The following is a 23,334-nucleotide window of genomic DNA, read 5'->3' on the forward strand; positions in this document are numbered from 1 at the left end:
ACGGTAAAATTTATTGAACAACTTTTACTGGGGTCTCGTCTGAGAAACATGTGGCGCACAAATGAAATGTTTGTTTCGACAGACGGGGTTCGCCCACAGACGAGCAGGTAACTTGACGCCAGGGACTTTTTCATTAACCCCGAGTTCAAACCCCGCTGCTGTTTCAGGCTTTTTGTCGGGGAAGCAACAATTTGATGTAAACGGATGAATATAAATACCCCTGTTGTTCAAGCGCCGCCATGCTTCCTATTCATTCCCGCCTGTTTTCCCCTTTACGAGAACTACTCTGAGCTGTAATGAGGTGTTGTAGCGTCCCGAGGCGTTATCATTTGCCGCATTATTATTTCAAAAGCGTCGACAACAGCGCCGTCTCTGATGTAATTCTCATGCATATGGAAGGTGTTGCCAGTGATATCCTGGTGTTTGGGAGAAGGCGACCCCTCGCTAAATAAAATGAGTGATCACAAACCTAATGAGGCAAACGAGTGTTTGGAGCAGTCGGGGCCGGGCATCAGATGGACATGCTGTTGTCTGTAATTAGCCTCTAGCTACTCTGCTTATTTTTATTTAGATTCCAGCCATGAAACCAGCACCAGTTAATATGAATCTGAAAAAAAAACACCCCCCTCCCTGCATCTGAGAAACGACTATAAATAAAGATTGTCATTGTAACCTAATCAAATTATGAGACGTATTTTGGTTAGGTTGTCAGTTGTCTAACGCTCTCCCTCTCTCTCTCCCTCTCTTTCTCAGCAGACGAGGCGAAGCAAAGTGAATCCCCTGAGGTCCTCTCATCTCTCTTCAGGAGCTGCCGACTCTCTTCTCTTTATGGCACACCCAGAAGGATTAAGCACAAATGGCATTCACATGATTTCAATAAGCTCAGGGAGACAAGAACCAGCCTTTCAGCACATTAGCTTTTCGCTGTGGAGGACACAAAGCAGACACCGAGCAACTGCAGGGGGAAGAAAGAAAGAAAAAAAAAAGAACACAGAGTTAATAATGATCATAATAATAGACCGGTCTGGCACTGCTGAAATGGAATTCCACTGGCCCCCCAAAAAATGGACTCCTAAGTGGTGATGTCATCAGTAATGGCCCCGATTGGGTTAGACGTGAACCTGAGGTGACACCGTCGTAAAAAGGTGACCCCTCGTGGCAAAGCCTCTCAAAAATCTGGAGGAAGTCAACATATGTGAAAGATCTCCCTCCAAGAGTCTAACATTCAAACACATGGTTGGACCCTGATATCACTCCAAAAGTGAGTTATAATAACTTTTATAACCCTTTTAATAACATTATTTATGTTTTCTGATGCTGCACACAGTTTAAAAAAACCCATTTGATTTCAGTTATTATTAATTAAAGCTGCAATAATTGATATTTTTTTATGTTAACAGTGGATCAAATGACTTTGTCTAATGCGGAAGGGGTAGCTCATGGTGACAAACAGCTTGTTGTTTTGGTTTTCAGGTTTTCAACGTAACTGTTTTGGTTCAGTCCAGTGGGCAACCTCAGAGTCTGAAAAGGGAAGTCAATGTGGAAGTGGCTTGAACTTGCATTCTTTCTAACAGCCAGCAGGGGGCGACTCCTCTGGTTGCAAAAAGAAGTCTGATTGTATAGAAGTCTATGAGAAAATGACCCTACTTCTCACTTGATTTATTACCTCAGTAAACATTGTAAACATGAGTTTATGGTCTCAATCGCTAGTTTCAAGTCTTCTTCAATACAGCATGATGTTCATTTAGTAAATTATGGTCCCATTTAAAGTCAAATAGACCATAAAGCAGGGGATGCTTTAGGGCGTAGCTACGTTGTGACTGACAGGTCGCTACCACGGCATTGTCGGGTCTTGGAGTTGTCCGTGTTTTCGACTTACAACTTTAACCCTTTCACAGGATGGCGATGGCTGAAACTAAGATGGCGATGGCTAAAATGCAGAACTCGAGGATTCAAAACGGCAGTACACAAACGATGGACAGTGACTACGTCCACTTATACAGTCTAGTTCAGTCTCACCGCTCTCATTAGCAACTGCGGGCGCAGCAGGCAGCTGTTTTCAGCGAAAAAGTTTTGATAAACCCACTGTACTCTACCTGCCCAGCACCAAACTGCAGACAGACAAAGATAGCGACTATCTGGCAAACAAAGAATATCATCTAGAAGCCAAAAAGACAGATATTTCCCTCAGAAGCTGGTGGAGACCAAAAGAGAGCTAAAAGGAGAGTGAATATTGGACTTGTATTCGGCAAGTGGCCAGAAGCACCACTCTAAAAGGAGAGTTTCCCCCATGTCTGCTCAATTTGTAAATAGGCAACCGTTTGATATAAAAGTTTACATCCTTATAACTTTATATGGTGATAATATGTTGATTTGAGGTTTATTTCTGCCATCCAAAATGCTCCCCAAAACAATCAGGAAATGTAGGTTTAACAAATAACATGCTAAATTTTCAGAATTAACTGCTCTTAAATTACATATGCAAATTGGCAGTATACTTGTCATTTAAAACTGTGTTCAAAGATTGATTCCAACCTTTTGGTTCTCTCTGTTACATAATTAAGCTTAATATCAAAAGTTACGCTCAGAAGGGAACACATCCTTGTCACCTCATTAGAGCAATTTCAACTGTTGGCTTGTCAATATGGCCTCCTACTTTGCAACCACATTTTACTTTTGCTTGATGTCCTTTCTCGCTGTCGCGTTCTCCTTCTCTACCTCTTTTCTTTCTCCCTTGTGAATGTGACTAATCGTCTAGCTGGGTGAAGGTAGAATGGCACTAGGTCTCCTCCTTCCTTCCTTCCCTCCCTCCTTCCCTCCCACCCCTCCCTCCACCCCTCCACGCGCTCCACTCCTGCACTGTCAGTAATTTTTCATCGCCCTTGTTGGGGCCGTTTTATGCATTGTTTCCCTGATGCAGTGATTGATGTCAGGGGCTGGTAATCTGGGGGAATGAGAGGCTGGATGGTGGCCGCCGAGTCCCCTCTGTCTCTGACACGTGTCGGCTGAGTGGCGGTGCGCCGTGCCGCACTGGGGCCCCCGTTTGGCCGCGGCCACTGCTGAGGCTGCTCACTCAGCCAGCCCTCATTTCCATTTCAATCTCAACCTCATGAATGCAAAAACTCTGGCCGAAAATTAATAACACCACGCAGGGGAAAAGTGGGCGCAGAGGAGAAGGATGGAAAGACACGGAGAGATGGAGAGGAGAGCAAGAAAGAGAATGTGGAGCCGGGGTCTTTTTCACCCCTTTTGTTCCTCCAAAAGTGCCCCTTATTTTATTCCCCTCTCTCTTTCACCAGGATCCTCCAATGAATGGCATTACAGACAATGCCATATCCAGAGTGACACAAATTTATTTCGGTTGCAGCGCCATAGTGTATTTCCACAGAACCAGGGGCGATTTGTCTGGGGACAATTTGGTTTCCATAAAGGATTTAAATGGTTTCTGTGGAGATAGTGGGGTGAAATTTAATTTGTTTCTCATTTGCTACAGCAGGTATGAAAAGGAGAAAAATTGGACGGCTGATGGGCTAAAAATTGGTGCTGTCCCTCTGCTGTATCCCCAAAGGACCAAGGCCCTGCATCATATAGATTGAGTTCGACCCCCCCGGCCCTCCCAACCACAAGCCAAGCCAACACACCCACACACACACACACGCCTGCCTCCAGCCTGCAGAGAGCTGTAACCTTAAACCAACTTAAACAGTAACCTTTGGGGAGGCTGCCAATCACTCCTAAAACAACGTTTCCATCGATCGGCCTGTCTGCGTGATTTATGGCCTCATTTTACACTAATTGAGAATTAGAGGGCGGATTAGTGGGCCTCAACACTTCGGCCTGATATGCACTCTGAGCAGTGTAATCTGTCACGCCGGGATGTCCGACACTCTCTTACTCACAAAGGAGAGGAGGGAGGGGGGTCCTTTCTAATTGAATTTCCAGATAACACGGAAATTAATTTGACACCAGCGAAATTTGACTACAGCTCTGGTGCTGTGCTCTCTTGCTCCCCCATTGTGAAATGTATGTGTTTCTTCTCTTTCTCTCTCTGGTTCTGCTGTGCCTTGCAAACACTATTGATCCAAATCACTTTGAGTCGAGGGCCGTCTGAAGCATAGAATCCCTAAATCATATTTGTGCTCATATTAGGGCAGTTCATCTGCTGCTATCTTCGGCCACATAATGAATATTACCTTTCATTTTGTTTGACTGTGTTCAGATTATCTTTCTTTCTTCGCGTGGAGGGGAATTTCCTTTTTTCCCGGAGGCCGGCGAAATGCACGCAGGCGAATGCCCAGAGTCAACAGTTGGAATTGAATTAGGGTCCCGGCTCGCCAGGTCCATTGTCTGGGTAATTTGTCGAATAAGTGGCAAAATGAAAGCACTCTCCACGGTTCTCCGAGCACCTGCTGTTGTGTCACTCATCGCTGCAGATACACAGAGCGAGAGGGGAGAGCAAGTGTTTCAAATGCTATCAAAGATCACATGTTAAATTGCTTCGCCATAATCAACTCAGATGTCATCGCGGTGCTTTTTGTCACGGATTCATAATGACGTCAAAATAATCAACAGCTGCAAAGGGGAATCATTTCAGTTTGAAAGATCTGTAATAATGCATGTGTGATATGCATGTTAATGCTTTCCCCTCAACATTCAAAGCCCCACCTTTCATAATAAAATTAAACAAATTTGCAGTAGTGGAAGATCCACAATATAAAAGGCACAGTATTATCAGCAAATTGTTTTGAAAAGTATCAAAAGTAAAAGTACTGATTATGCAGAATGGCCCTTTTTTATATAACATATAATTGGATTCTCATTACTGATTCATTATTTTCTACACATCATTTTAAGGTTGCAACTGGTCATGGTGAAGCTAATATTTACTGTATACATGAAGCCATAAACTAGGGCTGTCAAAGTTAACACCATAACACATTAACGCAAATTTGTTTTAACACCACTAATTTCTTTAACGCATTAACACAACTTGCGATTTTTTAAAGCTAGAATGAAGATACTGGTATCATATGAAACTAGAAAACAGAAGGAATCCATTGGTACCAACCATGTCATACGTGAAGGAGGCTAAATAACGCTCCAAACATCTGCTAAATTTTGGCAAAGACAAACTGGCATGGACATTTTCAAAGGGGTTCCTTGACCTCTGACCTCAAGATATGTGAATGAAAATGGGTTCTATGGGTACCCACGAGTCCCCCCTTTACAGACATGCCCACTTTATGATAATCACATGCAGTTTGGGGCAAGTCATAGTCAAGTCAGCACACTGACACACTGACAGCTGTTGTTTCCTGTTGGGCTTCACTTTGCCATATTATGATTCAAGCATATTTTTTAGGCTAAATGCAGTACCTATGAGGGTGTCTTGAAAATATTTTCCATTGTTTTGTGTTGTTAATTGATTTCCAATAATAAATATATACATACATTTGCATAAAGCAAGCATATTTGCCCACTCCCATGTTGATAAGAGTATTAAATACTTGACAAACCTCCCTTTAAGGTACATTTTGAACAGATAAGAAAATGTGTGATTAATTTGAGATTAATCCTGATCAAGTATTTTAATCGATTGACAGCCCTACATAAAATCCATCATATTTTAAAAAATCACGTTTTGCGGATACAATCTTAATCTGCAAAGACACATAAATTTGGTGGAGTAAAACAAAAGAGTAAAATTGTAGGTATTGTAAGTATGTAATTACTTTCCACAACTGGTGATGTGGAGGTACACAGAAGCGCTAACAAATAAAATGATCTAACCTTTTTAACTCCGCTGTGCATCAGAAAGCGTTTCTTTATTTTGTTGCTCGCATTGTGTGGGAGTTAAGTTTGCACAAGGGCTCTTTAGCAGGGCTAAGAGATGCATTTATCTGCGTAATGAACTTTGGACGCTTGCTAACTTAATCCCGGTAATGCCTGCGAGAGTCAATTAGCGCAACTAGATTCAGTGTGGTATTTATCTGATAGAGCAGACCCCGGCAACTACACACCACCAGAACACACACACACGCACTGTATTGACCATCTTCATCTTATCTTTCGGCTAATGGGACCATCGGGCCCATCATCGGCTCCACTCTAAAACACAGCGTTAGTATCTTTTTTGAAAAGCCTGTGGGGAGTTTTTGAAATTGAGTAGCTGTTGATTTGCAGCACTAACAAGTCTTTTAAGAGTTGATTTTTTTCCTCCCCTGATCATTTCCATTTGTGATCCCTGTAAGCGTGTTAACCTGGATTCCCCTCAATCAATGCTCACAGGATATTATCAGTGTAGCACACAGGTGACAGCATATTACAAGACCTGTAACAGATACCTCTGGGATCTTCATCTCCCCTATGACAGGGTCTACTATCTGGAGCAGGAGCCTGTATAGAGAATAATAAATGACAGGATGTGATAAGACTAGGCTGTTAGCAGGCACGGTCATGGTCTACATTGCCCTTCTTGTCTCTCCAGGGACGGGTGCATGCGTGTGGGTCTTTGTGCATGCATGAATGTGTGTGTGTGTGTGTGTGTGTGTTCCAGCTGTGCTCTCACACAGACCTGCTTAACTTTTTGCAACAGCGTCAGTGGTGGCCATTGTCTTGTAGCAGGCAGCACACAGTGGGTTACAAAAGGTCTCTATCTGCCTTCTTCCTCATTTCTTATTCAGACCCACGGGGACGGAGGGCGAGGAGGGTGGGGAGAAGAGGGTGGAAGGGTGGAGGGAGGAGTGGGAGAGGAGGAGGAACGGGGGGGATAACTGAGAGGCTGATGGAGACTAGGTGACAGGTTGGAATGGGCCATCAATAGATCCATCAGGCTGGTAATTTGGAGCGCGCTTAACATACATCAGTGCAGTCGTAGGAGCTGGTATCTGTCTTGTCGTGGAATCACAGTAAATAACAGTTAAAGATGGTGTCAGGGCTGACCTGGCTGACCCCCCCCCCCCCCCAACCCTCCCTGTACACACACACACACACACACACAAACCACCCACACACGCCACTGCAAAAGAGCAGCATTGGAGCTGGCACAGATGGGAAGGGATTAACACATAGATTAACAACATTTACATTCACACATGCAAGCGTGCAGTCACAGATATTCAGACTCGCAAAAACATCCGTCTTTAAACCTTTTTTTTAAACTTTCAATACTTAATTTTCATGAAACAAGCCAATTGTGCCAATGAAATTAAATAACCCCAATCCATCATAACGAAGTTAGATAATTTCATTATTACTGTGCAACTTCCCTTGTTTTAGGGATTTTCTACATACGTTTCTTTATCAAAAACAAAGCAAAATCAAGCAGATTGCTGCACTAAAATAAAACTCCCGAATTTAAAGAAAAAATCAATATCAATCAATCAACAATCAATATCTCACTATATTGACAAATCTTTTGGCCATTTTAAAATAAAATGTAATAATTAATAATAGACCAAATGGTAACTCACCAGGCTGTTCTCATACATCGGTTGTAGCTATACCTACAAAAAGTAATGCACTGTAATTCTTATATAACCCACGAAATAAATTTGTATGCAAGCCACATAATTGTGATCCAGGAAGTATAAAGAGTGGCAAACGCCGCGTAGGGAGGAGGTCAGGGTGGATCTAAAAATACCAGACTTTTTACCCAGATCGTGTCCCTTTTGAAACCAGAAGTCAACGTTGATTTATTTGTCACATAACTTACGTACTTAAGTAACGCCTCTTCTGGAGTTATTATAAGCCAAACCACATTTTTTTCCTAAACCTAGCTAAGTCGTTTTATTGTCTAAACCTAAGGAAGTTGTTTCCTGTGAAGACAGAAGTTTATTTTGAAAAGAATGTATGTCTGTAACGAGCGCAAATTGACCCGTGTTGCTGGACATTCATAGGAAAACGAATGAAAAAGGAGGAATACATTTTCCCGTAAGATATCATACGAACCGTTGCATGAGAATACGTTGAACTCAATCATTTCTTTGAGTGACTATCTTGTAACAACAAACCTTAAATGGTTTATAACACACTATAATGTAGTTGTAAGCAGATGTACGGACGTGTTTTATAAAAAAATAGTATTTGTCACCAATTACAATTTATCCTGTGAAGACATATTTATATTACTACAACTGTGTGCCAACATTAAAGCATACCACACTCTACTTCCACAATCTTGTAGAGGCAATGCAAATACAGTCAGTCCTCTTTGTTTTAGAAAGCGATATGACAGGAACAATCTGAACCAAAAGAACAAACCTGCTCATGAGTAAGTTGACAAATAGGCTGGAGCATCTTTCATTGACAGACACTCTCTGAGAAAACAAATGCTGCAGGTGCTTTGAAAACGGTGTATAGCACCAGAGGGCAGGCAGATGAGCCTCATCCCTGAGGAAGATGTGTCTCTCTTTGTGTAAAGTTGAGAGTGTGTGTGTGTGTGTGTGTGCTAACAGCAGAGCATGTGACTATAAAAGTGAAGCACCTTAGGCTAACTGCTGTTCCTGCCACTCACACTCCCCACTAACCTTTCGAACACACACCATTCGGTCTTAAAGGTGTCATCTCACATTTGGGTGTAATTCAGTGGGATAACGCAGTGAAGCTCCATGACATTATAGCTGCAAGTCATAATACTGATTTCTAATATTTGGGGCTATTTGTGATCACTTTTATTGACATGTTAAGGAATACGTGTGGTTATGGTTAATGAGAAAGTTTGCTCCGGCTGATGGGCGGTGCTTGGTATTTCCTGACCTGATCTCAACATGGTGGCCGGGTCACAAACTCTCTCATTTTACAGCTAAACAGTACACTACAAGATGTTTCTGAAAACATTTTAGAAATAGCCATTACAGTAAGAGAATACTGATTCATATTTGATCAGCGCTGCCTAGTTGGACCGTTTGATCAGAGTTTGTGAGTGATTGACAGCTGCTCAGAGACGGCAAGGCTCCAGCTCGGCTCTGATTGGTTGTTTTCCTCCGGTCTGTGAAATCTTACAGATGCCATTAGGAGCACCGGAGGACACAGAGGCACATGACTTTTTTCAGATAACCTGTCTCATGCACTACTATCCAGCCCAGTGTTGCCAACTCTTTTCCAATGAAAGTAGATAGCAGCACTAGCTCCAAAAGTCCATAAATCTAGCGAGAAAGTCACCAAGTTGGCAACATATGAACGTAAAAAACGAACATATTGCTATTGTTAGTACTCACAGCTGTCAAGCTAGGCGCTTAAGGAAGACTCCGGTGACGCGCAATGAGTGCATGCAGGCAGGTCAACACATTCTTATCCCAACCCGTCATATACTGACGCATTGTCAGACTCCTCTGCGTCACTTTTCGCTCACAGTAAACACATGCTTAATGTTGGGAATTAAACAAAAACACTTGTTTAGGATTAGGCAACAAAACGGCATAGTTAGTTTTAGGAAAAAAACATGGTTGGGCTTAAAATTAGTTGAACGAAAACGAACAGCTGATATTAAACTGAAAGTGAAACGTAACGCATGGGACACAAACAGCGGTCCCCTGATGAAAGCGGACCCATCCACCACCCCTGTGTGTCTCTTTCTCTCTTTATAATACGTCACCACAGCAGAGTGTTTACTGTTGCTGCAGATGGGTTTACATTGTAGTTAATGGAAAGCCCGGTGCGTGCGAAGTGCGGCGGTATCGAAGGGCGACGGCCGTGACAAAGTGTCGGTATTTGACACCCTGAGGCTGGATATAGGTAGGTAGGTAGACCGCTAGGTAGCACGTCCAATCATTACATTCAGGCCAAATGTAGTGGAGTAGAAATATAAAGTAGCATGAAATGGAAATACTTAAGGAAAGTACAAGTACCTTAAATTGAACCTAAGTACAGTACTTGAGTAAATGTATTTAGTTACATCCCACCACTGCATGCTAGCCATCATCTAATGGCCAGACAGGCAGCAACAGCAAAAGAAAGATTAAAGGAAATGCAAGAACCGAGAAACAAACACTGATTATAGCTTGACAAAGTGTACGGCATGGTGTTGACCTACTCCCTATGGTTTCTAGACACACGTAAAATGCACACAGACACACTCGGCAACACAAACCAGAGCCGAGCCATGACTCTGACCTGTTCCTCCGTCTTATTGAACTTGTTACAGTCCTCTTGGCCCCGCTTTAATTAAACCCAATTAGCTAGTCAAGGTTCCACGTACACTAATACTGTTACTCTGATACGATTTGGCCTCTGCTTTTAGCTGTAAGTGTGTGTGGCTACCTTAATCAAAATTGTCAGTTAAAATGAAACTACAGCTTGAGTAATTAAATTTAATTGGATCTTGTCACTTCTCATGCTGCCTGTGTTTTGATCCTTGTTGAGTGTTTGCCGCCTCTGCTTCGTATACCGAGCTTTATTACAGCGCGTGCCCTCGACCTTGCCGGGGCCAAATGCACTTAGACCCGGTCGAAGCTGGGAAATTCTTTGAACCCTGACGAGTGCAAAGAAAGAGTCCTAATTTGGCGTTAGATCATCAGCATTTCTTGATGATATCTGGAAACACTGATCCTGTACTGGGAGGACTTCACTGTTGAAAACAGGTATATATATGTATATATATATAGATCAATTGATTTATAATGGAGAACTATTATTGCAAGGATAATATCTGCCAGTTGACTCTCCGTGAGATGCACTTTGTCTGTGCGTAGGTGGTAAAAACCTGCTTACAAAAAGGATCTACAATATTATTACTTTGAACAAATCTGGTACATCTCAAAGACAATTTCCAGGGATGATTGTTAGTGTTTATATATATATATTTTTTAAGTTAATGCAAGATGATTTCTTCTTAAATGCTTTAAAACACCAACGCCACATGACTTATTTTAGCACATTTTCAGAAATACAGTTCCGCTTGGCTATTTCCTCACAAAACTCACAAAAACGATTTGATGGGCCATGAAGGAGATAAGAGCGACTGCTGATGTCTCCATACATTGTGCTTAACGCAGAGACGCAGAAAGCCAAAGGTGGAATAGCTTTCCCGGAGCGTTGGTTTCCTGGCCAGGTATTTGTGTTGCCAGAGGAATGAAACATCTAAATGAAGTGGTCAGGATGGGCTCGGCAGCATTGGAGTGACCTCTCGACCTCCAGACTTGGGGAGAATATGGAGGAATTCAACATGCAGCCGCGCTACCTAAAGGCAGGAGCGCCGAAATCTTTATTCACTGAGAGCTGCTTGCTGCTAAAGCACATTCCCTTTCAATCCATTAGAGCTCACCGTCCCCTTCCCCTTCATCACACGGCGCGCCCCTTAATTTGACAATGACAAAGAGCCACTTGCAGATTTTAAATTTCATAATTTTAATCTGTCAAGTCTGACATTTAATTAGTGGCTTCCTAACCTGTGTCTGCCTCGCTCTCTGAAGGGCACCGTTTGTTCCGAGAGCGCCGCGCAATCTCTCGGCGGAGGAGAAGAGAGAGTGGATTAATATATATGTACATTACCAGCTGCTGCAAAGACAATACACAGAGAGGGAGGCCATTAGGGCCTAATGCAGACAGATGAGGTTAATAATATTTGGGAAGTGTTGCTCTATTAAACAGAGCACTGATTAAGACCTGAGTGGGATCCCCCTTCATGAGGCGCTGATTGGGACCCGGGCTGCCTTTTGTTCTGCCGCTCCCAGAAAGAGGAGAGAGGGCCGGGGTAGCAGAGGAAGAAAGGACGGGAACAATGTTGGCCCACTTTGTGGTGCGGCCGACAATGGGGACGGGCTTAATGAGAATCTTTACAGACCTGGATGGGGGTTTATAGAAGTCCGACGCCCACTGATAACTTCATTACAACCACAGAGCAAACAGATGGAGCCAGCTTTGGGAATCTTTCAGGTCTCCCCTCTGAAGGAAGTGATTGCTTTCAGTTCACACTTGATTTCTTTTCTTTAGTCACTGCAGATAATGTTACCCGACTGACCTCATTAATTTATTTCCATCATTTTATATAGCTTGAAGTGTGGAGATTCAACCCCATGCAGTTGAAACTCTTTCCTCCAAATAAAAAAAAATAAAAAAAGCCAGTTGTGTGTAACACTATTTCACACAGACAGCTCTGGCGGAGCTGCTATTGATTTTAGAATCAATAGAAAGTGAAGGGAGATGGGGTGGAAATGGCTTGGAATTGGGCGAGCAGGGAAAGTGTCAGGTGCTGCAGGTGTGTGTGTGTTGGTGTGAGTCAAATGTCAATGTCAAAGTTTGATGATCATAAACATTTTACTGAGTGATTTTTTGACTGGTTTGTGAAATCTCAGATCTCCGATTCATCCGGACTTTGGGAACAAATCTTTTAGATTTTGGCGTTTTGATACGTTCTCATTCGATATTGCACTAACAAATGTGAATCAACGAATACCGACTCAATCCAAACCAGCTGTTGTGTTTTCAAAATCGTTCTAATTACTGTCCGATGTGCTTTTTTATGAAGTTGTCTCTGGCAACAGGCCCTTCTGCACCTCCCAATGCCTAGAGAGAGTGTGTGTGGTTGAGACAGTAAGAGAGCGACAGAGGGAGGGGAGATGGTGGGAGGAGGAGTGAGGACGTCTTCCTGGGGCCCACTAGTGGTTGCTCTGTGCCTCTTCAGCCCCTTCGACCGAGGGATATGGAGCAGATGACAGCCACGAGGAGAAAAGAAAGATTAAAGGCTCAGAGAGAGAAAGAAAGACAGACGGAGAGAGAAACAGAGAGAGAGAGAGAAAGAGAGAGAGAGCAGAGAATCGATCCACATGCTCACCGTGCTCCTTCCCCTCACTCTGGACAACTCTCACACCGCAGGGAGGAGAGACGATAGCGAAAAAGACACCTGTTTAACGCCTATAAATCATGTGTGTGTGTCGCTGCATGCATGTGTGTGCACTGGTGTGTGTGTAAATCACCCCCTTGGCCTAATTGGTGTCTGATAATGCTCTCATTTCCTGTGGAGGAGGTCGAGAAGTCAACGGAGGCCTGCTGGGTCCCTCTGGGCCTCCGAAACACTGCTTGACCAAACCACTGCCTGTGTCCTATAATCTGTACCAAACCTCTCTCTCTGTAGCCGTGACTCTTTGGTTTTTGGATTTCTGTTACACTTTGCCTGCAATTCATGTGCAACTTTGTGTGTGTGTGTGTGTGAAAGTAAGCGTGTGTGTCTGTTTGCGTTTCACTTGATCGCCGCCTTCCCTTGACAGTGCTCATAGAGAGAATTAGAGAGCGGGCGAGATAATCACATGAATAAAATGCAGCTGGTAGCTCATTACAAACCCTATTATTCATTAATTAACATTATTAAAACGTCTAATAGACCCCGGCACTCCTCCCAAGCCCCCCCTCTCACACCCCCCCTTGCCTCTTTTCAACTAGGTCCCTGCTCCTCGGGTCCCTCCCGTTTCTCGACATGAAAAGAATAGCACATCAAACGAGGCCTGGTTTCAATGTGTTGGGGATTTGCAGGTGTAGAATCACACTGCGCAGGGGGATCCGCTTGTCGGGTCGCGCCGCTCTCTCCATACTCTTCCACTTCGGCCTCGCCGTGACACGCGCCTGCTCGCCGCGCGCCATAACAAACCCCCTCATTAGGAGTGGGGAGAGAACTGGGCTGTGCGCTCCCTAATTAGGTCCCCATCTGAAACTTTCTGTCTTCCCCTCATCTCCTCATCCTCTCCCCCTCCATGTCCCTTCATCACAGGGAAAAAGAATGCTGACATTTATGGAAGGAAGTTTAATCAACTGAATGCGGAGGGGATATAAGGGGAAAGTTTTGATAACAGTTTGCACATGCAAAGGAAATGCATTCCTTTATTCTTATCAGTCTTATTGATGACATTTTTATGTAGATGAATATTTAAAATAAAATAATTAGGGCTGTCAATCGATTAAAATATTTAATTGCACGATTTAATACTCTTATCAACATGGAAGTGGGCAAATATGCTTGCTTTATGAAAAAATTTGTATATATTTATTATTGGAGATCATTTAACAACACAAAACAATGACAAATATTGTCCAGAAACCCTCACAGGCACTGCATTAGGCATACAAAATATGCTCAAATCATAACATTGCATAAGCAAAAGCCCAACAGGCAACAACAGCTGTCAGTGTGTCAGTGTGCTGACTTGACTATGACTTGCCCCAAACTGTATGTGATTATCATAAAGTGGGCATGTCTGTAAAGGGGAGACTCGTGGGTACCCATAGAACCCATTTTCATTCACATATCTTGAGGTCAGAGGTCAAGGGACCCCTTTGAAAATGACCATGAAATGCCCAATTCCAAAATTGTGCGCAAGTTTGAAGCTTCATTTAACCTCCTTTGCGACGAGCTAGTATGGTTGATACCAATGGATTCATTAGGTTTTCTAGTTTCTTATGATGCCACTCTAGCTTTAAAACTCAACCCGCTAAACTCCGGAAGATCGATTGCGTTAAAGAAATTAAACAAATTTGAGTTAACACATTATTATCAAGTTAACTTTGACAGCCCTATAAATATAATACATCCACAGAGCTTTTAGAAAGGTGCTGAATTAAAGTATGGCTTTTCCTATGAAAAAAATATTATGACTGTGAATTAATCATTTTATAAATGTTGGCGGGTCCAAAATGAATGTTTTGTTTAGCTCTTTGGAAGATATCTGACGTTAGGTTCCCACTTCTAACAAGGCTTGTGAGCCAATAGTAAAACAGCGTTGATATCCTGTGGTATCTCTGGGTCGTCAGTTAGAGTGGAAAAAACAGATAAATGACGTAAGTATCTGGCAACGACTTGTTGTGAAGTGAATGCAATGGAACGGGGCAGGGAGAATGTGATATCTAGTGGCTGAACATCATCGGTGTTATCAATAGCACCTTTAATATACTAAAGAGATTCAGCATCGCCGCTTCTGTGTTGTCAAGATAGAAGAGTCTGTTATAAATATGTCTGTTTTATAGGTTTATCCACAAATACAGAATATCATTCATTTTTTTATTCCCTCATCTTACTTTGCAGTCTTTTTTATGCATATTCATGCATTTAAATACACAAAATACAGCCACACGATGCACAAATGTAGCAGATTTATTTGGTTACACTGTGGTGACCAATATTCAGCTGAGAGAATAATATCTATCAAAAGTTTTTAATTGTGTTCTGCGAGAACCAGATATATTAAACATGCATAATATATGTGTGTGCAGCTAAGATCTGGAACATTTCCGTCCCCGAAATGTAATGATTACCATCATGCATATTCAAATGTCCAAACAATACACTTTAGTTAAACATTAATACCATAATTTAGATACAATCAGTTTAATGTGTCCAGGAAAAAAGCAGTATTATTCCTCATTTTGTTCTCATTATTTTCAAATAAACAGGACACTATGTGTGAGCAGACAAATGATGAATATGTAGAAACTCTCAGAGATATTAGTGGGCTTTAAACTACATCCTCTGATTACTTTCTCTAGTTGTAAATACTTGATGTTCCAGTTGTACTATGACCTTAAACTAGATTTCATTGCAACACAATATCCATACCATTAAGGGAGTCTTTTATCATTCTGAGAGGGACATTGGCTCCGTGTATCCTTTAGTGGAGTCTTTGCACATTAAATTACATTAATATTTCTATTTGTGGCACCACATTCGCATGTAACACAATACGCCGCATGCATATTGTATCACGCTAAAAAAACAAATATTTTTCTCTTGGGATATTTGATATTATAATACGATTTTTAACTGAATTAATTTCTGAAACACAGTCACACACACACACAGATAGATAGATATAGGAGTGTATAGAAAGACAGAAAGAGAATCAGAAAATGATCTCTTTTATCAAAGCAGCGTTAAAATGATCGGCCATATATTAGTATGGAGACAGCTCGCCATCTCTTAATCTCTTCTCCCTTTCACACAACGCTGAGTGATGCTTCCTGACAAGTAAATCACAAAAGAGGTGGCGTACGTTCCCCCCGTGTGGCGGAAGAAACCAGCATCCTTCATTCAGACCCTCGTCCCCTTTCCTCCTTCCCTCTTCCTCCTCTCCTCTCCTGATTAAATCCGCTGCTCCCTGTAGGATTATTAGGATTCTAATTCAATCTGAATTTCAGGAACTTGTTTGCTTGGTTACCTGTCACAGCATATCAGCTTGTCATATTAGTGGTGATCGTTGGCTCTACCTAATCTGCTTTAAACAATTTCATTGGGTGCTGGTCTATAAATCATTCCGTAATGGGATTGACACGCGCGGGCTTAGCTAGGTAAACAAATCAGCTTTGTTTTATGTTAGGCAGCAATGAACTTGGCTTTATCAACTTCCCATCGATTCACACACACCACAAGGTCAAAATCTCTCCGGCTGCTCATCAGCGGGAGTAGGGGTCAGCACTCAGCAATTAGAATATGTATCAGATGGAAGCAGAGGAGCCCATCACATCCTGCTATCGCTGTGCCTTTCTCCAAAGCGTTAATTCATTTCTTATCAAAGTCGAGGCATTTCAAAGGAAGAGCTTTTGCAGCATTGGAGGGGAAGTACTCTTTATGGGGATTTGAAAGAGAAAATAAAATGAGTTTGTAGTTTATTGACGGGAAGTCCCAGAGGCTGCTTAAAAACTCATTAACTTTCAAAACTAATTCAAATGTGTTAATGTTTTTTTTTTTTCTATTGATGAATGGAATATTTTTGGGCCGGTGTTTTTTGGATTTTGCAGACATAAACGTAAAAGTCTTCATATTGACCTGTTTAGAAAAGTTGATTTAAATATGATTTTGATTAACCACATCACAGCCTTTTGCTGACTTGTTTTGCAAAGAGATTGAATGTCTATACAGTACATTAAATACATCGAAATAAGGAGTGGTCTGGCACAATATTGTCCAAAGCTACTAATATTCAACTGCTGCGTCTTATTAGAACATTCTTACAAACCCTCTATATATATGACTTAAAATTCAAACAAAGAATTAGTAAAATCTAAACACAAAATTTTCTTGATTCTGAATTGTCAGATAAATATCCCTACGCATTCTGCTGCACAAACTACTCAGGGGTATTTAGAGAGATTAAAGCATTTTTTGTTATAGTTGCTGAAATTCTCATTATATTCCGACAGCAATCAATAAATCAAATGCTCTGACAAAGTAAAATAAAAAATCTGGTATCCGTGGCTGATGCAGGACTATAATAAGCCTGTCTAATCATTTAATTCGGCCCGAATGTAATGATTTGATGGCCTACCTGCCTATCTACTGACCTACTGTACCTGCATGCCTGTGTGCACTCTGCCCGTGCACTCATTGCGCGTCACCAGAGTCTTCCACAAGCTGCTATGCTTGACAGCTGTGAGTTCTAAAAATAGCCATGTTTGCTGTTTACATTCATTATGATATGTTTATGTTCATAATACTAATTTTGGAGGAGCGGCTTTGGAGGGAGTTTTTCTCAGTGTTGCAGACTTGGCGACTTTCTCTCTAGATTTAGGGACTTTTGCAGCTAGTGCTGATAGCTACTTTCATTGGAAAATACTTGGCAACACTGGGCTGGATTTTTTCGGTTAGATAAGGTCAAAGGTCAAAGATTATATGTGTAATATGCTCAAATATAAAGTAGTAAAGTCCTTACTGGGAATGGTCCAAATAAGAAAGGAAAACAGAGAAATAATCAAAAAGAAATGACCTGATTGAGGAGAGAAGTCAAAAAGGAGAACAAGCAAACAGATGAGTCACAAGTATGCGAGTGACAACAACGTATAACAGCTTGTCGAAACCTTAAATTCATTGAGCAACAGCATCACAGCCCCATGCTGAATTTCACAGCTACGAACAAGATGATAAAGCTGCAGTCAGCACATTATTAGCAAAACTGGACACCATAGATAGTCTGACAAGTCGTAATCTGCTGTAACATATTGATGGTGATATACCGGGCGTTCGTGTGAACTATATAAATATATCCATCAAGGAACATGGCGGCAAAAATCAATACCTTAAGTTAGCATTGACCAGGAATTTTTGGGGGACGCTCTTAGTGCTGCATTTAATCCATATATCAAAGACTTTACTGAAGACTCCTATCAAGAAACTTACTAAATGTCCCTAACCAACTAAGACTGGATTCATAGACTAATTAGACAATCTTATTACTACTGTTTCTAAAGCAGACAGAATGAGAAAGAGCCAAAGAGAGAGAGAAGGAACACAGGGAGGAACAAACAGCAGAGAGCTGACCTGTTCAGCAACATGTCATGGGATCTTTTCACACCAATACATCTCCCTAATGCAGGCAATTTCCTGCAGCTTTTCACCCTAAGAGGGGATTTGACCTCTGTGGGCAACACTTAAAGTGAATTCTAATGTTTGCCAATAAGGAGGGATTAAGTCAGCCAGAAACTGCAGGAGAGAACGTGAATGTGCTCTTTTGTAATTAACAACTCGGCATGTAAAGACGTATGGATGAAGTGTGCTAAGTAGAAGTATTTAGATAAAAACATACGCACATAAAAGCATGCATTTATGGTAGGTCTTCGCTGTTGACATGATTGTTGTTAGTACGGTGGAGTCGAGGGATCTGGGCAGCTAACACCTACAGTATATGGGGCATGTACTAAATGCAAATAAAATGATGATCCGGCCTGTCAGGTTAGAAGCTGCTTTATGGAAAAGTAGAGGAGCCTGGATGAATATATATCTGCCAAAGTGGTTGACAAGGCATCTGGAGTAAACACAGACATGTCAAAATCGGCGCATTGATGTTTTTGGGAAAGCCTTTTGTGTTTTGATATTTGTGTGCAATATTTCGGAGGGGAAACTTTCACCACTTGAAAACCTCCCAAATCATAGCTGGCATGTTGAGGATAATCTTTTCAATTACCCGCGCCTCTGTTTCTGAGTGTGATGGGCTCTTAGCCCTCTGATTCCCCGGCACCTAATAACTGTGTGGCGTTGTTGACAATGAGAGGTAAACAAGGAGGAGAGGGGGAGGGGGGGGGGGGGAGAACTCACCAAATCCTCCAGAGGCCTAGAGGGGAAGCCACACAGCCCAAACTCCTTTCACTCCTCAGCTGCGAAACAGCAGCTGCCTTTAAGGCTGTGCTCCAGAGAGACTGACAGCAATTACAGCTTTCTCTTTCTTTCCCTCTCTCTCAGCGAGGAGAGAGCCACTCGATGGGGAAACCACGAGAAAGGAATGAAAAACCTCCCCTCCTCCTCCATCTTGCTTTCTCAGAAAGAAGACATTTACCACCAGCTCTTGGCGAGGCGATGATTGTTTACTCTGGGTGATGTGCTATTATGACAGTTCAACAAATCAATGTTACACAGGTTTGTGGCAAATGGTGGAATTTTAGAGTAATCCCATGTAAATTATTAATCCTTTCGGGGGGGGGGGGGGGGGGGGGGGGAGTTGCAACAGCGAGGCATGCAGCACATCTCTTACACGTTCCGACCTGACAGTTGTACTGCTGTGCCAAAACGTTTGACAGCCTGCTCTACTTTAGATTTGTTAAGAAGACATTGGGGCTGAGTGTGAGTCAGATTCAAAAGCTGATCTGAGATCATCGCTGTGTGTCTCTTGCGCATCACGGCTGCTTGGCTGGACTGCCTGGCAATGCAGAAAAAGCAATTTTACCCATTGGATGTTTAATTTACACACATATGCATCATGGTGTGTCTCATACACACTACACCTTTTCTATCATATATTATGCGTCTTCAGAGATGAGTCCTTTGGTCGGAGAACGTTGAGAGTCCATGAAAGCTGATATAAGAAACATGATAAGTGAAAAATATAAGGATGACTCACTGACAGCTCATAATAACCATTTTAAATCTAGAAATAGAGCCACAGTAACTGCTGAGGTGTATTTGCCTCCATTTTCCTCCCTCCGCCCCACCTCAGCCTCCTCCCCTCCCCTCGGTGGTCAGTGCAAGGATCACGAGGTGAAGCAGAATCAGAGTGGTACACATATTACTCTCTGTCTCCCCCCATTCTCTTCTCCTGCTGGTTGACAGGGCCTGTCTGGCCTAACCTGGGTGGAAAGTGACTCTAATTGTCATCTCCACAGACAAGGTTCTGCAGCCATCCTAGAGGCACAGGCAAAATATACTTAGCTACTTTATCATATAGACAGAAACCCAACCACCGAGGCACCTTATTGGCATGGACTTTTATGCAAAGATAGACTTTTTGAATTGGCAGGTCACGTCACCCGCTGCTTAGCATGCATACATAATGAGAATAAAGCTTTTTAGGGCCTGGCTGAGACACAAGCATCTGACAGGTAGGGTTTGAGAGTTCAAGGGAATGTATATATTCCCTGCCTCATCTCCTGGACCTGGGCTGGTTATAGATGATTGTGTTAGCTAGGAGTAGAGCATTTTACCAAATGTTCAGTGCTCGATGGCATTAGTTTGAGGCCGATGCTGTGTCATCTCAACTGCTAGCGTACACAGTCCTCACCTAATGGAAGCTATCAGAGCTGAATGTTTGTTTTATCACAGAAAAGAAAGAGATTTTGGGCAAACCATGAGAAGGAATGTGACAATATTGCTTGCCAACATATCCAGAAAATACATTTTTACAGGGACTCTGTGACGTTGTAATTTGGGTGTTGCTTTGAGCTCAATGCGGGGTCATCCCTATGTTCCCAGGGGTCCTCGTTGAAGGAGATTGGTAAGGGCTCTCTTCAAAGTTCGGAGATTGACGTTACACATGCAGTTTGAATGGTAAAAATCCATTCAGCCACTGTAGAGACATCAATGTCTAAAGCAAAGAAAACCGTCTTGCCTGAGGGCGTATTTGGGGGCATTGGTTTTAAAGGTGAACTATTATGCTTTTGTGCTTTTTTCTCTTTCCTTTATATAGTTTTTTTTGTGCATGTAAAAGATCTGCAAAGTTACAAAACCCAAAGTCCACACCAAAGGGAGTTACTCTCCCCCACAGAACTGCCTGAAACGCCTCACTCGAAGTCCCGCCTTTTCTTCCGTAACGTGGTGATGTCACCAAGTAACACATTTTGCATAGTGGCTAGTTTAGCACGCCCTCAAACAAAGCTAGTTAGAGTGGAGCTGAAGTGGAGTCTGAAAAGTTAGGTCTGGCTGACCAATCACAACAGAGTGAACATTAAATCATGTAAACACATGTTCTAGTAGAAACCCTAAATACAAGTATGCACCTGAAAATAAGCATAATAGGTCCTCTTTAAGGAGTATAACATCGGTAGGCTATAAGCTGTGGGTGGGTGATTTCAACAGGAACGACACATTCATAAAACATTTGACCTAGGGAAAAAAGGCATTTCAGAGAACATAAAACCCATTGAAACGTCTCCTTAATCTGTCATATTAAGAGGATATTGAGCTCAGGAACATCGGACCTTGGGAACATAGATACACTCCATACTAATGTCAGCATGCTAATGTGGTAAGGAACCATTTTTTTTTCATGATCAGTGCATTTTTTGGTTCCCCTAATAGTGTCTGCAGTTTTTGAACGCAGCCCCTTACCTGACTCCTCCTCCACCAACCCACTAATCAGGCCAGGTTATATAAGGCACCTGAGGCCTAGTTAAGTCTAGTAGTTAGTAGTAGTTTCTTTTCTAAATCTTGTGTTTAGTGAGATCTTTGCTTTTAGCTTTTACCTTGTGACACTTCTCTTACCCTGGCCTATGGTTCCACTGCTTCTGCTGAACAAGTCTTTGTGATGCCCCATGGTTGTGAGTAGCGTGGCTCAGTATTTAGTAACGTTAAGTTGCAGCATTATTGGCTTTGTTAATATTTCTTTCTTTTTAGGCTGACCTAAATTAACACTGCTGCTGTTTGTCCCCCATTTATACTCAGTGTTGTCCCGCTAAAACAGTTGTTTGGATTTGTTTGAGTAATTGTTTTCTTTTTGTCCTAGTTTATTAGTTTGGTTTGAGAAACTATTAGTTTATACTGCTTCAGTGATTTGAGTATTAGCTTTGACCATTATGTTTATTAGTTGGCTTGAGTTATGTTGCCTTTTAACCAATTGGGTTGTTATTCTGTTTGGTTGTTTAATTCTTTTTGAATTAGGTATTTTTCTTTCAGAAGCTGAGAGTCACTTTGTTGGGAGGCTAGGCACCCATGGTGAGGTACCTCCACCTATTGCATGTGAGTTTAGAGCACTGGGACACAAATGGACTGCACCATAGTTTTGCTGTGAGGTTTGCTGTGTTGCACCCAAGGTGAGTAAGTGGTAGCACCCCTGCACCCTCCTCAGTGCAGTCTGCCTCTCCAGTAGTGGCCTCGGCTTAGTTTAGTTTAATTTTGGACTGGCAGCTCAAATGTTTTAAGGGCACATTATATTTCGTATTAGGCCTTTTTAGATATTGTTAAAATAAAGATTAATTAGCCCAAGTTAATTTGTAATTTTTAATCTGTTTAATCATTTCTTTCCCTACAGCTCCAGTCCCGTCTTATTTGGTGCTTTTTCTTTGATTAATTCCAATAAAATATTTGACTTCTTCTGCAACCACGTCTCTGCCTCATCAGTAACAAATCTGTGTGCCTTATCCATTTACCAGAAAAGTATTCAAGGTTCTGTTTAGTATTTCCTGCGGTGCAAGTCCACAGGTGGTGATGTCGGTTAGTCTAATTCCAATTTATTGTCCCCACCACTCTTTGCCACACTAACATGCTCACAGTGACAATGCTAACATGATGCTGATGTTACAGGTAGCGTAACCATCATAGTTTAGCATGCTAACATTTGGCGATTGTGTAATATGTTGTGGCCATTTCTAAACCAAAAGCTTCATAAATGTTTAATATCAGCCTCGTATCACACTTGCACAAACGCCCGATGCCATATGTGGTTAACGTTGTGTAGCGATTGTGGTTATGTTTGGCACCACCACCAAAGCACCATGGTTTGTGTTAAAATAACACAACTACCGTAACAATGTTAATGGCGTAATACACAAACCCACCCTTGGTGGACTCTTGCGTAACAAGCTTAACAATGTTGTGTAATAAAGGTAAACTCAAAGTTTACTTTTGGTTTCACACAGGACACAAACAGGGTTCTCCTGGGTGAAAGTCCTACGTTTGTTTAACTCACCCACCACACCTCCCATCCACCCTTAGAGGACTTTCTCGTTTGTTATACTCGTTATTATACCACGTGACTCTGAATAATGGTTGCTCCATATACAATGTCACTTGCTCTGCTCGAATGCAAAAAACGGCCACATGCAACGTATCCGTGGTACACGGAAACGTATATTGCTAACATTTTCCCCTGGTGCTTGGGCTGAGGGAACATGACTGTCTGTACCTAATTTCACATGAATCCATCCAATAGCTGT

At 42.1% G+C, this 23,334-nt stretch overlaps 1 long non-coding RNA gene across 1 annotated transcript; it reads left to right on the forward strand.

Moving 5' to 3' along the window:
* The first annotated feature begins 21,597 nt into the window (after nt 1–21,597).
* LOC141782099 (uncharacterized) lies at nt 21,598–22,499 on the forward strand. Its single transcript, XR_012597038.1, has 3 exons — nt 21,598–21,720; nt 22,076–22,212; nt 22,431–22,499. It is a non-coding gene; the product is annotated as an uncharacterized LOC141782099 (long non-coding RNA).
* Nucleotides 22,500–23,334: the final 835 nt, after the last annotated feature.

The sequence above is a fragment of the Sebastes fasciatus genome, chromosome 14 (assembly GCF_043250625.1).
Source record: "Sebastes fasciatus isolate fSebFas1 chromosome 14, fSebFas1.pri, whole genome shotgun sequence".
Lineage (NCBI taxonomy): Eukaryota > Metazoa > Chordata > Actinopteri > Perciformes > Sebastidae > Sebastes > Sebastes fasciatus.